General features: G+C 40.2%; 1 long non-coding RNA gene across 1 annotated transcript in view; it reads left to right on the top strand.

Annotated features, from left to right (window-relative positions):
- The first annotated feature begins 610 nt into the window (after positions 1–610).
- Positions 611–16,001, top strand: part of LOC141373858 (uncharacterized) — a 145,045-nt gene continuing 129,654 nt past the window's right edge. The window contains exon 1 of the long non-coding RNA XR_012380214.1: positions 611–726. This is a non-coding gene — a long non-coding RNA (uncharacterized lncRNA). The remainder of the gene's footprint in view (positions 727–16,001) is intronic.

Raw genomic sequence — 16,001 nt, 5'->3', positions numbered from 1 at the left:
GCATCTTAAAACTGAAAAAATGGGCACCTATTCTATTTTTAAGGACTGCAGGGAAGGAAATCATCAGTCAGGAAGTTCTTCTTCCCGTCTAATCTAAATCCCTCCTGGTGAAAATAATCCCATTTCCTTTAGCGTGAACCTTTCTAGTGAGGTTGAAGGAATAAACGGCCCACCATCCTCACGTAGAGAATAACCCTTTACATTCTGGAATATGTGTACATTAGTCCTCCCACCCCTTAACCATGGGGGGATACTTTCTAAGAACCCCCCCTAAAACTGCGGACTGAAGCCTATACATGCTGTTTTTTCCTGTGCATACATTCCTATGATAACATTTAATTTATAAATTAGGCAGAGTAAGAAATTAAAAATAATAACTAATAATAAAATAGAACAATTATAATAGTTACTATCATAAAAGTTATGTGAATGTGGTCTCTTTCTCAAAATATCTTATTACACAGTACTCTCCCTTCTTCCTGGGATGTGAGATGATAAAATGCCTACGTAATGAGACTAAGTGAGGGGAATGACGTAGGCATTACGGCGGAGGGCCTCAGAAGGAGGATCATCCGCTTCCGGATCGCGGTTGTCCGGAAGTCGTCGGGAAGTTGAAATCACAGAAAGCCAAGTAGCGGATGAGCCGGGACTACTGTATATAAGGCTCTCCTCAACTACAAAGCGGGTCTCAACACGGGAGGCAGCAATGAGCAACGGTCAGGTAAGGTAGTAATAGCCCGAAAGTTATCGTGGTCAAAGAGACTCTTTAACAGAAACCCTGTAATGTAGAGACCAATCCTTGACGTAAAGAGATGTGAGTTCTTACGTCCACTCTACTCCACTAGCACTCTTGGTTACCTTAGAGGGTTGGATTAAATATAATCCCGATTGAGCACCTACTACGAGCAAGGTGCTTTAACTAATTCTTAAAATTCTTACAACTGGCCTGCAAGGTAGGAGGGATTGTTATCACCATCACCATCACCATTATGATTATAATCACTTCCAAATGAGGAGACTGAGGTTTAGGAACGTTAATTACTTTGCCCAAGGGCACACAGGTGGTAGGAGACAGAGCAGGACTTTGAGTTGTATGGGACTCCCGGGCTGTACAAGTGCACCTCTGTTCTTCAGGTTCTTGAGCTTTACAGTGATGGACTCTAAAAAAGGAAACATGAAAATAGGAAGTGGGGGTGGGTTTCCTTATCCAAGTCACTGCTCCTCCCTTAACTTTAATATGGGTAATTGAAAGTTAACACTGTGTGTTAACATGTGATGATCAGCTGTTTTGTTTCTACACTAGGGACAGAGGTACTCAGACATAAGAAAGTAATATTCATTGTAAAGATCATTACAAATGGAAATGGTGACCAGGGCACCTGGGTGGCTCAGTCAGTTGGGCATCTGACTCTTGGTTTCGGCTCAGGTCCTGATCTCAGGGTCGTGAGATCGAGCTGCGCTCCCTGCTCAGCGGAGAGTCTGCTGCAAGATTCTCTCCCTCTGCCCCTCCCCCACTCACTCTCTCTCGCTGTCTCTAAAATAAAGAAATATTTTAAAAATAAAAAAAAAAATGAAAATGGTCACCAAGGGAAGTTGTGGGATCTCCTATTCTGTCTTTTTTTTTTTTAAAGATTTTATTTATTTATTTGAGAGAGAGAATGAGAGATAGAGAGCACGAGAGGGAGGAGGGTCAGAGGGAGAAGCAGATTCCCCGCTGAGCAGGGAGCCTGATGTGGGACTCGATCCCGGGACTCCAGGATCATGACCTGAGCCGAAGGCAGTCGCTTAACCAACTGAGCCACCCAGGCGCCCTCCTATTCTGTCTTTAGAAACAGGAACTATTGGCAATTGGGATCGAATCTGGCCCTACCTGAAGTCGTTCTTCCAAGGCCTGGTCGGTAATGAGCACTGACGAGGAGGGGTCCTTTGGCTCTGCAAGTACAGATAACGGTTGTCTCCTTTCCTCCATCCTTCCATCCTCTCCCTTCCTTTCCTTTTCCTCCTTTCTTTTTGAAACAACCAGAGGTGAGGTGGGGCCAGGAAGAGGGGGTGATAGGGAAATGAATGAAAGTGGTCAAAAGGTACAAACTTCTAGCTATAAGATAAATTAAGTTCTGGGGATGTAATGTAGAGCGTGGTGACTAGAGTAAATAATACTGTATTGTATATTTGTAAATTGCTAAAAGAACAGATCTTAAAAGTTCTGATCACAAGGAAAAAAATGTAACTATGTGAGCTGATGGATGTTAACTAAGCTTACTGTGGAAATCATTTTGCAATCCATACATACAGCAAATCATTATGTTGGGGCGCCTGGGAGGCTCAGTCATTAAGCGTCTGCCTTCGGCTCAGGTCGTGGTCCCGGGGTCCTGGGATCGAGCCCCGCATCGGGCTCCCGGCTCAGCGGGGAGTTTGCTTCTCCCTCTGCCACTCCCCCTGCTTGTGTTCCCTCTCTTGCTGTGTCTCTCTCTGTCAAATAAATAAAATCTTTAAAAAAAATCATCATGTTGTACACCTTAAACTAATACAATGTTATATGTCAATTACATCTCAAGAAAATTAGAAAAAATGTTAATTACAAAACAACCATACATTCATTGAGAAGAAAAATTAAACTATGTAGGTATATAGAAAGTAAAAAAAGATTAAAGTTCTCACCTGCCATCTTTCCACTCCCTTTCTCCAGGTGGTAACGACTGATAATATTTTGATGCGTATCCTTATGGCGTTTCCTATGCATTTACAAAGAAAAAGGAAGGAGAGAAGCAAAGAAAAGGAAGGGAGTTATTTTTACAGAACTGAGATAATATTATTCATGTTGTTCTATAGTCCGGTTCTTTCACATGAAACTATCTCATACACATAATATTTATACTTTCTTGTAACAACTGCACAGTATTAACCTAGATGGCCATAATTTGTTAATCATGGCCCTATATTTTTTAAAGATTTTATTTATTTATTTGACAGAGATTATTATGTCTTCCTATTGAATTGAGCATTTTATCATTATGGCATGCCTTTAAATTCTGGTAATACCCTTTGTTCAAAGTCCACATTTGCTTGGGTTAATATAGCCACACCATATTTCTTTTGCTTATAGTTTGCATGAATGTCTCTTCACTTTTATTCTCAACCTGCTAGTCTTTTTATAGCTCTTATAGACTACATATGGCTGAATCTTGCTTTTTTTAATGCTATTTGGCAATATCTATCTTTTAATTGGTGCTGAGCTTATTTATATTTAATATTGATATAATTGAATTTAGGCTCACCATTTTTCTATTTGTTTTCTATTTGCCCTGTTTCCCTTTGTTTATCCTTCCTTACACTATTTTGAGTTAATCACATTTTTAGAATATTCATTTTAATTCTGTTTGGATTTAAACCCTACCTTTTTGTGTTGTTTAAGTTATTGCTCTAGGAATTAAACTATGCATTCTTAACTTACCATGGCCTTAGAGTGAATATTTTACTCCCTCATGTAAAATATAAAAATCCAGCAACAGTAAAATTCCATAAATGCCCAGTTACATATTACATATGTGTGTATTATAAATGCCAAAATACAGTGTTATAAACTTTGCTTTAAACAGTGAGCTCTTTTTTTTTTAACTGGAAGATAACGTATTTTACATTTATCAACTTTTGTATAACTATTTCTGGTATTCTTTCTTGCTTCCAGTGATCTGAGTTTGATCATTTTCAATTAGCCTGAAAAGTTTTATTCAACGTATCTTTAGGAAGTCAGACATTACCTTCATTTCTGAAGGATAGTTTTGCTGGATGTAGAATTCTAGATGAGCCAAATTTATCATTTAGCACTTTAAAGACGTTCAATTGTTTCTGTTGAAAAGCCAGTGATAATCTGTATCACTGCCCCTTTATGTGATGGCTTTTTCCTCTGACAGCTTTTCAGGATTTTCTCTTTATTGTTGGTTTTCAGAAACTTGGCTAAACTGGGCCTAGATGTTGGGTTTTTTTGTACTTACTTTGCTGAGCTGCTTGGATCTATAATTTGATGTTTTCTAACAAATTTGGGTGATTTTCCTCTATTTCTTAATTTTTTTTCTCTTCCTCTTTCCTCTTCTGGGAGCCCAAGTAAATTATTTTTAGACTGATATTTTCCTACAGGACCCTGAAGTTCTTTTCACATACTCGTAAAACATTTTTTTCTCTATTCTTCAGATTGGATAGTTTCTATTGATGTCTTTAAGTTTCCTGACCCTTTCTACTACTCTTAAGCCTATCTGTTGAATTTTATTTTAAATATTATATTTTTTAGTTCTAAGAATTTCCATTTGGTTCATTTTTATAGTTTTCATATCTTGGCTGTAATTCCCAACATGTCTGCCCATTATTATTATCTTATTCTTTAAATCCTTTTAAAATTTATAATAGCTGCATTAAAGTCTTTGTAGCATCTTGGTCATGTTTTGTCATTTACTATTTGATCACATTTTTTTTTGTTTCATCATATGTCTAGTAATTTTTTATTATATACTGGACATTGTAAAGGATTTCCTGTAGACTCTGGTTTCTGTTATTTTCCTCTGAACAGTATTGAATTTTGTTCTAGTTGGTAATTATATTACTGGCTGATCACCCTGAACTTGGAGAGACTTGGTTTGAGGCTTTGATGGGGTCTGTTTCAGTTTTGTCATTAGGCCTAGGGCAAATCCCTTAAATATGATATCTAGTCTTTATATGTAGGGTGTGACTTTCTGGGGTTTAAGTAAAAATCTTGAAAAATTATGAACCTCCTCAAACTCGGCATGACTCAGATTCTACACTCTGTCTCCATGCAGTGGACAGAAGCTGAAATCTCTGTTCTATTCTTTCAGCCTCCCAGCTATAGTTTTCCATGGGGCAACTTGGAATCTCCCCTGCATGTGTGTAGTTCAGGGGTTAAACAAGGATTTGAGAGGATTATATAAGTAGATTTGGGGACTACTCCCTCTATGGTCCCTCTTCCTGGGATTTTCACTCCTCAATTTCCAGTCACTATGATAGCTCCCAAACTCCATTCTCCAAATCCTCAGGCCAATGAGACTATGAGTTTCTGCTTGAGTTTTAGTTGTCTTGTACGAAGTGGACTCTAGAGCATCCTCAAGAAAATCCATAAACATATGGATCTTATCCAGTATGGTTCCTTACTTCAAGGATCAAACTCCCTCCGGTTTCTGCCTGCTTTTGTCTCTGTCCAATACATTTAAATAGCTGTCCTTTAATATTTTTGTCTAGAGCTTATAACTGCTATCTGTAGGGAGGATAATCTAGTACATGGTACTCCATTATGACCAGAACCAGAACACACACCCATAACTTTTTCATTTGATTTCATCCAAGTAAGAGCTGTCTTCTTTACTTGCAGCAAAGATTGCAGCAGTTTGAAATTTGGGATGAGCCTTTCATTTTTCAGTCAGTGGTTTCCACCGGTAGATCATTGTTGCTTTACTAAAAGGTAGATGCTCCAAACAGAGAACCAAATCCTTGCCTTCCTTGAGACAAGCTCAAAAGAAATACCAAGTCTGCTTTTGCTTAATTTAGAATTTGTCATAGGGAGAAGCTGAGAACAATAGCCTTCTAAAACTCTTCAGCCTGAAAGATGGGAGTTTACTGTCCATGTGGCCTCTCCGTTTTACAAATACTCCTTTGAAAGCATCTCTATGACTGACCATTTATGTAAATAAGGGAAGCCTTTGTTTTAATTCATTTTACTGGGTATACTAGACAAATTAAGGGAAGGAGAGCCAGGTAAAAGAATTTAGTAAGCTGGGAAATGCCGGGTGTTTCTTTTGTAGGATGTGGTTTAGAGATTCCTGGTTGGAATGGCCCATACCGTAAGAGTTCCGGGTGGGTGCCATGCCACACAGGAGACAATTGTACCCTGCCCCTGGGAGTAAGCCAGAGAGCTAACAAATTCAGCGTGCATTGAAATGCTTCATCAACAGGCCTTCTGCAGGGCCTGCCCTCTCTGCTGGGTCACTGACCTTTATAAGTGCACAGTCATGGCCACCGCCTGACAGGCATGAAAAGAAGACAGACAATGGACGAGAAGGAGACACGCACAGAGGGGGAAATGCACTCATTCAAGGGATTTACTAGTCGGAGACGTCGTGTCCTATGTCCAACTCCAGAATGCAAGTGACGGTGTTTAAACCGTGCACACCAGGCCAAAGAAGTATAAAAAATGATTATTATTAACATAAAAATGTCTCTGAGAATCATGATCAGTTTTGTGGCAGCAAAGAAAAATGTAGAAAGTTGTTCTTTGCTATAAAATTCTTTTACCAACTTCTAAAAGCTGTAGATCATTAAAATTGATTAGAGTGTCATACAGTCTGATTTCAAAGGCATTCCAGACTCCAAAGACAGCATCATACGGTGGCTTGCAAGTGGGAGAAAAAAAATGAATTTGGGTCCTGAGTTTGTCACAAAGTAGTTGTGTAACCTTTGGTGACTTGCTGCAAACCCTCGTTCTCCATCTCTGTATTAAGTGCTCTTATAGCACAACGACCCTATTTCCCTAATATTTGAGGACATCTGTTTGTTACTGTCCTTTTGCGTTCTCAGGTGATTTGTACAGCTTCCTGTTCAGGAGGTTTGAAAACCATGTTCACACAGTGGTTTTCAAAACAAGCTTCTGGGCCCTAAATTTTTCCTCATTCAGTAAGATGCCCTGGTGTTATTTTACATATTAGAATTCCATGTAGGCCTGTATTTATTTTTATGTTATTTTTTAAAGGAATCTACTACTAGGGGAAAAAGCATCTGAAAACCCATTCTCAAGGATGTTCTTTCTATCTCCAAAGGCCTGTAATTCCTATAGTAAAAAAGGAATGCATAAATTTGTACCTTTTACTGATAAACATTTTTCAGAGACTTCTATCAGTGATAATAAATTACACGGCTCTATTATTCTTGGGCAAAATACTATTCTGATAGAAAAATGATGTATTATAGATCCATATGGAGAGAGACATGTTCTGAGAAGCCTAGTCTGGAATAGGAGCCCTGTCTTAGATTGCTTTTACAGCCCTCCCCACTACAGAGACAGGTCCCGCCGAGTGGTTTTGTCAGCTAGTTCTGTCCCTATTTCATGGTCTCTCAGTCTCACTACCCTCATCTGGTTACATTAGCCTAAGGGCATCTCAAAAATGGCATCTTGCCTGGGCTTCCACCCCTAAGTGCCTAACAACCCACCTTGCTTCTTGGAGAACTTCTCTTGAAGATCCGTGATTCAGGGAAAGTAATCTACTTTTAACAGTAACTGAACCCAGACATAATTATGTGCATATGTCTGCAGAAAGAATAAGCATATGATGCATTTCAAAGCCAAATACAAGTGATTTCTATTATTGATCATCAAGAAGTAATCTTTCTTACTACTCCCTTCTACAAATACATGGTAACTAAAGAGGTAAAGTGTGTGAGCAATCTGCAAGTGGGTTCCCAAATTCAAAGCACATAGCTGATATTTACAGTAGTTTTCACCCAAGAACCTACTTCCATATGAGGTAATAATTCTTTATTCCCAATGTGCAAAAGTAAAGAAATTTAGTTCTGGAAAGGATGACGTCAAAGTTCATTTTAAGATGCAGGTAATCATCCTTCTCTGCTAAAGAGACTGAACCATCTATGACACAACAGAACTGTCTGATTAAGAGTTAAGGTGAAAGCCTCGTTCATCTTCTGGAAGAAGAGGATGATGCTTCCTTGTTAGTCCCTAAGCCTGTGTGATTGGAATAACCATTCCCGGGGCTTCATGAAAAATGCTGGAAGGGCAATCCTTGTGTTTAATATCTTTAGTCCCCAGATACAAAGGTCCTGGACCACCCTCTAGGAGCTTTTCTTCTGTTGCATGAAGACTCTTGTAAGATTCATGTAACCTAAAATATCACAGTCCTATACTGAATACTTTGCACAGTTAGGTTTTTTAGATACATTTTCCGTTTAGATACAATTTCTCCATTCCTTTTTTGATTTCTCTATTCCTAAAGTTTTTCTTGCTGGGGCGGAGGGGGAGCCGCATTTAAATGTAATAGAGAGGACTGTTAGAATTCTGAGGGAAGTGAGTATGCTAACCCCACCCACATCATCAGGAGAAGCTTCCTGTGTGAGGTGGGATTCAAGTCATATTAATTTGTCCCAGACCACACCAAAATTAAGCTGTTCACATCCAAAACATTCCATGAATTCAGTTGTGAGGAGGAATTTTTTTCAGCCATGTTATGGATTCATATTTCTCTCCTCTCCCAAGAAGGTCTGGGTGTCCTTATAAGGGAGAACGCCCCCGTTTCCCACAGTGTGGAGAGCTAAATAAATACTCTCTCACAGTCAATGCAGAGGTAACTTTTTTTTTAATGGATTAGAAAAAAAAAAAAAGGCAGTTCTGAGAGCCCATCACTGTTTCAGCATCCCCATTCAGAGAGGGGGCTTTTGTCTCTCTCTCAGTGGGAGCTGCCATTTTAATGGGGCCTCCAGCGGGGGCCCAGTTTGTTGATGTGAAGTAGGTCTGGAGGAATCGAGGGATTTTTTTTTTAATTTAGATTTTGCTTAATTTAACTATCCCAGCTTTCAAATGAACTGAAATTTTAAAAATAAATACATGGTAAATGTCCCTCCAAAGCTGCTACCAGATAATTTCAACAATTTCTCATTTCTGAAGCTCTCTCATTTGAAAACCAACTCCTTGAAGTTCTAACAAGCATTAGGGCACCCCCCCATTCTGTTTGCAAAAATGAAAATCAAGAGAGTTCATTCTTAAAAATAGGCCTACAGTATACACACGTCCTTGGACACAAGCATGCACTCCTAAGCGCTAGATGAAAGCGTCTTCCAAAAATTGCTTTTAGCTGATTGGTGATGCCAAGCCAGAATTGGAATGGCTTTGTGGTAAGTCTGGGGTTTCCCTTTGGCCTGAGTCGAGAGCACAGAGGTACGCGGAGTCCTCCCCCGCTCCATAGCCCCAGGCGTGCCAACATTACACCCCTGAGCCCTTGTCCCACAGGAGGGATTCCAACCCCCCACAACACACTTTCTAGATAAAACTATTGCTCTTGGTAACAAGGCCGGAACCTGTAGAGCCAAACTGGCCCACAGGCGGCTTTCTGAATGCCTTGGCCTGGGACCTGCCATCCTCCAGCCCTTCCCCCCCAACCCTACCCTGGCCCACGCCAAGACCTCAAGGCCACACACTGGCTGCTCCTGGCAGCTGTGCTCCCAGATGCCAACCGCTGGAATGTGTTTTATGTTCCTGAGCCTCTGCCTGGCTGGCCTCAGGGGAAGGCGCTTCCCCAGCCTCACTGGCTTCAGTGCTGGGCTGTGGCAGCAGGAGGACTGGGATGAGATCAGTTTACAGACGGGCCTTTCACCCTCACAGGAACTGCCTGTCTGCACAGATTCTGAGCAGGGGGCACACGTGAGCTCCTCCATAGGGCTACAGGACCACGGTTCTCTTTGGCCTGTTTCTGTAGTACGTGGCTGACTGCATGGGCCTGCCGCACCATCCCAGTACCCGGGAGAGAGCGTGTGTGTGCGCATATGTGAGCTCATGTGTATACACACAGGGGCTCATTCTTTGCAGAAATGAATGAATGGATGAATTAATGAATTTTTTTAAGTATAGTTGACACATAATGTTACATCAGCTTCAGCTGTACAACACAGCGATTCAACCACTCTGCATTATGCTGTGCTCATCACAAGCATAGCTGCATCTGTCACCATGAGACACTACCACAGTGTCGTATCATTAGCTCTATTCCCTATGCTGTGCCTTTTATTCCGGTGAATAATGAATTTTTATAAAAAGAGGGTGGAAGAACGGACGCATTTCTGACAAAAGCAGATATCTAGGAAAGTGCAACAGGCCCATATGTGTTTTTATAACCTACCTATCCAAGACAGCATTCTTGGGGAATTCCCTCCCACAAAGATATCTTGCAGTCAAGCAACCCATAAACAAGAAAGCTCCCCTTGATGGGGTTGAAAGTGGGGAGAGAAAAATAAAAGAAGAAAAACTGTTCCTGTGAAATAATTTGAAATTCAGCTTTGCATGTTTCTCGGTAACTTGGGTTCCCAGTAACTGGGGGATGAGAGTGGCAGTGGAAAAACCCATCGGTCTTAGTGCTGCGCCTCTTAGAAGCAACCATGAAGTCTGGCTGGTGGTCTACAGTATGTGTTTGTGTCACACACAAAGTTCTCACTCATCATATATAATAACATTTGCTGTCATGTCATTGCATCATGTCATCCATTGGCAAGTTGGTCCAAAGCTGCTCCTGCCTGCCAACATAGCCCTTTGGAATGTTAAAGTATGAGGCCTTCCACCAGCAAGAGCTTGGATGATGATGAAACAACCACGTTACCTCTTATTTGCCTTTTCTATGCTTCCCATAGAAAATGACAGTGGCAAATTCCAGATGCTAGGAAGCAGCTCAGCAAGGGATGAAAAGTCAGGCACTGCAGTCCCAGTCTCACGCACAATGCACTTCTGGAGAAGGCACATAAAAGTGGATATCCACTCATAATGTACAATCTTACCAGCAGATATGCTCTAACTTTTAAAAGAATTTAAATTATAAATGTATTACTTTCTTGTTAAAAAAAAGAATATAATACAGAAATGTTTAAAATAAAAAGTGCACATTTTACTCTCATTCCTCCTCCCCAGAAATGATCACTTACAAGTCTATGAGTACCCTTCCAGTCTTTCCATACACGAACATATATGATGTACATGTATATGTAATGTATATGTTTGTTACATCTACACGTAAAGGGAAATAGATATGTAATGTTTCTACATAGAGAGGATCTATTCTCTTTAATGCGATCTTGTTAAACATGTTGTTCTCTCACTTCTTTTTACTCAAAAATGTGTATCATGGACAGCTTTTCTTGTCAGTATATACATTTTTAAATGGGTCTATAATATTCCAGAATATCAATGTACTGTGGTTTTAGTCCTTCTTATATTTATGGTTTTAATTAAGTTACCCCAATTTTTTCAGTAATACAAAAAAATGCTGTCGTAAACGTTCTTGCGTATACATCATCAGTTTTAAGCATAGCATATTTGGATGCCCTTGCTCTGTGCAAGCAAACTATCAGTTGAGCAGACAGAAACTATAAGAAGTGAATTATGATTATTGCATCAGGTATAAATCTGCAAGCTGCAAAGCAGTGAATTGCCACTGGCTTATAGAAACAGTAGACTCGCTCAAAGTTGCATTTGGGTGTGAAATGTATTATTTTTCATAGTGGTGAGACTCTTTGTTCTCACAGTATCTTCATAAATAATATACCTGTAGGTATGCAGAGCTCTTCTCCAACTTTATAACTAACGGAGGTGTGGAATTGGCTCCCCCGTATAACTTTGAAATAATGAGAACAGGAATAGTCGTAGAGTTTTGAGTTTTTCTGCAGCTGAAAAGATCAGCGTTTGCTACAACCTGCATCTGTATTTGTCTCCATTTCTCAAGGCCAGAAGTTGAAAATTACAATTTATTTTTCCTTCAGTTTGATATCCTCTCTATTCTACCTTCTTTGATTGTGTATTCTTCTTGAAAGTCCCTCACATCTTTATTAATTGGGTCTAGAGTCATTCCTTTATTCATTCAATGATTGATATACAACAGGATATAATAGAGCTCAATAATCTCTAGTATACCAGGAAAAAGTTGTCACCATTCACCATCTGGGCCAATGGACCCTTTTTCTTCATTTATTTTTTTATACTTTTAAGTCATTTGCAAATAATATATAAAAGTAAAGGGATAGTAAAAAACGATTTTGTTTGAAATCTTAAGAATTTAAACATAGAAAATTCAAATTTATATTTCATATTTTTCTGCTTTTGAAAGTATACATGCCCCAAATGGGTAGTATCTTTAAAATCCAATTAACTGTCCATCACCTGTCATGCAGGAGCCTGGATCATTTCTATACTATAAATACTGATTTCGGATTTCAAATACCTCTGTAGTAGGTTTTAGCTTATCATTATTCCTGGTTTGTGTAGTGTTTGGCATTATCAAAACGCAATACAGGTCTGGACATATATCTAAGATAAAATTGGTCTATCACATTAGTTTCTGCACTGGATAGAAATGGAAATTAACAGGTTATTGTTTGCACATACTCGAAACCAAGTGTCATGTATTTCCAGGACTCATCCAGAATCTTACCCTGTTTAGCAGTTTTAGTTTGTGTAGGAGGATGAATACAAAGTATTAAGTTTCGGTGAGCCTCCTGCTGTAAGAATTTTCTGAACTCTAATGCCCACTCTTTTCCCAGTGAAGAGTCCTGATACCACTCTAGCTGCATTCCCAGTGTAAAAGTTTATAGGGCCTTCGGGAGCCTACATTAAGCAAGTAACCATGTCCTGAAGGACTGAGTGCAGGTCTCTCATTCATTCATTTGGAGTTTCTCATGGGAATCGGAGTACCTTATTCCTTGCTGCTACACCAAAAGCTTGTTATTCTCTTTACTTGCTCTTTGCCCACCCTTCCCCTCTTTTCTTTTTTCTTCTTACAACCCAGGATTCACATCATAATGGATTTTATGGTTTTGCCCTACAGAGGTGGTTCAAACTCCCTTTACAACCAGACTGATTGCTTCCATGGAGTAACGTCATCCCCATCCTTTGCAGATTATAAATCATCAGAGAATAAACTATAAGCCATTTTCAGATAAAAGGGAAAATCTAAACTGCCAGGATTGTTAGCTATAGAGACTTGGGTACCACCACTCGGTTTGGTGAACAAAACTCTAGGCTGGAGGGATAGATGCTGGTTCTCCCACCTACTAGGCAGATGACCTTGGGCCACTCTTAACCCCTCTAAGCCTCAGTTTCCTATCAGTAAAATGAGCATAAAATCTACTTCACTGGATGATGTCAATGATTAAATGAGATTAAAAGAGAAAAGCTCCATAAATGTGCCTACCACAGTACCTGGTCCACTGTGGAAGGGGCCGATAGTGTTTATGAACTCTAAATCCTTTTAAAAAACAATCTCATTTGGAGAATAATAAAACTACACGTTGCTCAAAAATGATTAGCCCTGCTTTTTCGCAACGGGTTTGCCGCCAGAACACAGGTGTCGTGAAAACCACCGCTCAACCTAAACCAAAATGGGAAAGGAAAAGACTCACATCAACATCGTCGTCATTGGACACGTAGATTCGGGCAAGTCTCCCACTACTGGTCATCTGATCGACAAATGTGGTGGGATCGACAAAGGAACTATCGAAAAATTTGAGAAGGAGGCTGCTGAGATGGGAAAGGGCTCCTTCAAGTATGCCTGGGTCTTGGATAAACTGAAAGCTGAACGTGAACGTGGTATCACCATTGATATCTCCCTGTGGAAATTCGAGACCAGTAAGTATTACGTGACCATCATTGATGCCCCAGGACACAGAGACTTTATCAAAAACATGATTACAGGCACATCTCAGGCTGACTGTGCTGTCCTGATTGTTGCTGCTGGTGTTGGTGAATTTGAAGCCGGTATCTCCAAGAATGGGCAGACCCGTGAGCATGCCCTTCTAGCTTACACACTGGGTGTAAAACAACTAATTGTTGGTGTTAACAAGATGGATTCCACTGAGCCACCCTACAGCCAGAAGAGATACGAGGAAATCGTTAAGGAGGTCAGCACCCACATTAAGAAAATTGGCTACAACCCCGACACAGTAGCATTTGTGCCAATTTCTGGTTGGAACGGTGACAACATGCTGGAGCCAAGTGCTAACATGCCTTGGTTCAAGGGATGGAAAGTCACCCGTAAAGATGGGAATGCCAGTGGAACCACACTGCTTGAAGCTCTGGATTGCATCCTGCCACCAACTCGTCCAACTGACAAGCCCTTGCGTCTGCCTCTCCAGGACGTCTACAAAATTGGCGGTGTTGGTACTGTCCCTGTGGGCCGAGTCGAGACTGGTGTTCTTAAACCTGGGAGGGTGGTCACCTTTGCTCCAGTCAATGTTACAACTGAAGTAAAGTCTGTTGAAATGCACCATGAAGCTTTGAGTGAGGCTCTTCCTGGGGACAATGTGGGCTTCAATGTCAAGAACGTATCTGTCAAAGATGTTCGTCGTGGCAATGTGGCTGGTGACAGCAAAAATGACCCACCAATGGAAGCAGCTGGCTTCACGGCTCAGGTGATTATCCTGAACCATCCAGGCCAAATCAGTGCTGGATATGCACCTGTGCTGGATTGTCACACGGCTCACATTGCTTGCAAGTTTGCTGAGCTGAAGGAGAAAATAGATCGTCGATCTGGAAAAAAGCTGGAAGATGGTCCCAAGTTCTTGAAATCTGGTGATGCTGCCATTGTTGATATGGTTCCTGGCAAGCCTATGTATGTTGAGAGCTTCTCTGACTATCCTCCTCTGGGCCGTTTTGCTGTTCATGACATGAGACAGACGGTCGCTGTGGGTGTCATCAAAGCAGTGGACAAGAAGGCAGCTGGAGCTGGCAAGGTCACCAAGTCTGCCCAGAAAGCTCAGAAGGCTAAATGAATATTATCCCCAATACCTGCCACCCCAGTCTTAATCAGTGGTGGAAGAACGGTCTCAGAACTGTTTGTGTCAATTGGCCATTTAAGTTTAATAGTAAAAGACTGGTTAATGATAACAATGCATGGTAAAACCTTCAGAAGGAAAGGAGAAAGTTTTGTGGACCATGGTTTTTTTTTGTGTGTGTGTGTGTGGCAGTTTTAAGTTATTAGTTGTTAAAATCAATACTTTTTAATGGAAACAACTTGACCAAAAATCAGTCACAGAATTTTGAGACCCATTAAAACAAAAGTTTAATGAGAAAAAAAAAATGATTAGCCCTTCCAAAGCTCCGAGATTTTGATTTATAATAAAAGATTTTGTTCTTATATAATACCATTTTAAGTGAAATATGGTGGTTTATACAAAGTAACTGGTAAAGGTTTGAATAATTTTGTGTTTATGTAATTTCATTAGGTTTTTGTATATCCTAATTTAATAACAGTAGGAAAAGGAAGTACACTCATTTGATTACTGAAGGAGAAGAGAATTTTTTCAATCAAGTTCTTACAAGCCAATTGTCATTATTCCAGAATATTCATTTTTATGGAATGACTCTAGTGCTCAGTCAGGTCATAAAGGTGTGTTTGACGGGACGCCTGGGTGGCTCAGTCGGTTAAGCGTCTGCCTTCGGCTCAGGTCATGATCCCAGGGTCGTGGAATCGAGTCACACATCGGGCTCCTTGCTCAGCAAGGAGCCTGCTTCTCCCTCTGCCTGCCTCTGTCTCTCTCTCTCTGATAAATAAATAAAATCTTTAAAAAAAAAAGAGAGAGAGACTTTAAAAAAAAAAAAAGTTGTGTTTGACTGAATTTGAGACCCAACTGCTTTTGGGGAGTTAGTGTGCAATCTTGAATCTCAATCAAGAGAGGGTTTGAAATTAGGGCTGCTTGTATGTGATTATTTTCGCCCTATCAGAATGATCTTTTACTTAGAATTCCAGCTGTTCACTTAGTTTTTCTCCTTTAATCCATTATTCACCATCTTTCTTTTTAATTCCTCTAAAACTCTCTCCTCCATCATCCCTACCAAATCATGAAATAAAGTGTAGTGATTTGTGAGAGGAGGATGCTTGAGGTGTCCTTCACATACTACACCATTACCAGTATTTGAAACCCCACTCTTCTCATTTTTTGGCTTGTTAGATTCAGAGTTCCACAAGTACAGAAATTTTATCAGCTTCTAATACTACTGTACATATAGTGAGCCCTTAACGCAGTACCTGATATAAAGCAGGTGCCCAATAAGAGTTTGTTAAATGAATGAGACACTTTTAAGTTTCTTACCATTATTTAATAATGCAAATACCTTCAGTAATAATAATATAATCTGCATATCCATCACTAGAACCTTAATGGACTCAAGGTATTTCGATGTCCGCTATATGCCACAACCATGCTAGTCCCCTCCGTACAATGCACTCAGCAGCTACGATAAG

Source organism: Callorhinus ursinus, unplaced genomic scaffold (assembly GCF_003265705.2).
Source record: "Callorhinus ursinus isolate GAN/ISIS: 27379988/994484 unplaced genomic scaffold, GSC_fseal_2.0 scaffold12, whole genome shotgun sequence".
Taxonomy (NCBI): domain Eukaryota; kingdom Metazoa; phylum Chordata; class Mammalia; order Carnivora; family Otariidae; genus Callorhinus; species Callorhinus ursinus.
Note: the sequence above shows the minus strand (reverse complement) of the source record. Positions and strands in the feature narration are given on the sequence as shown.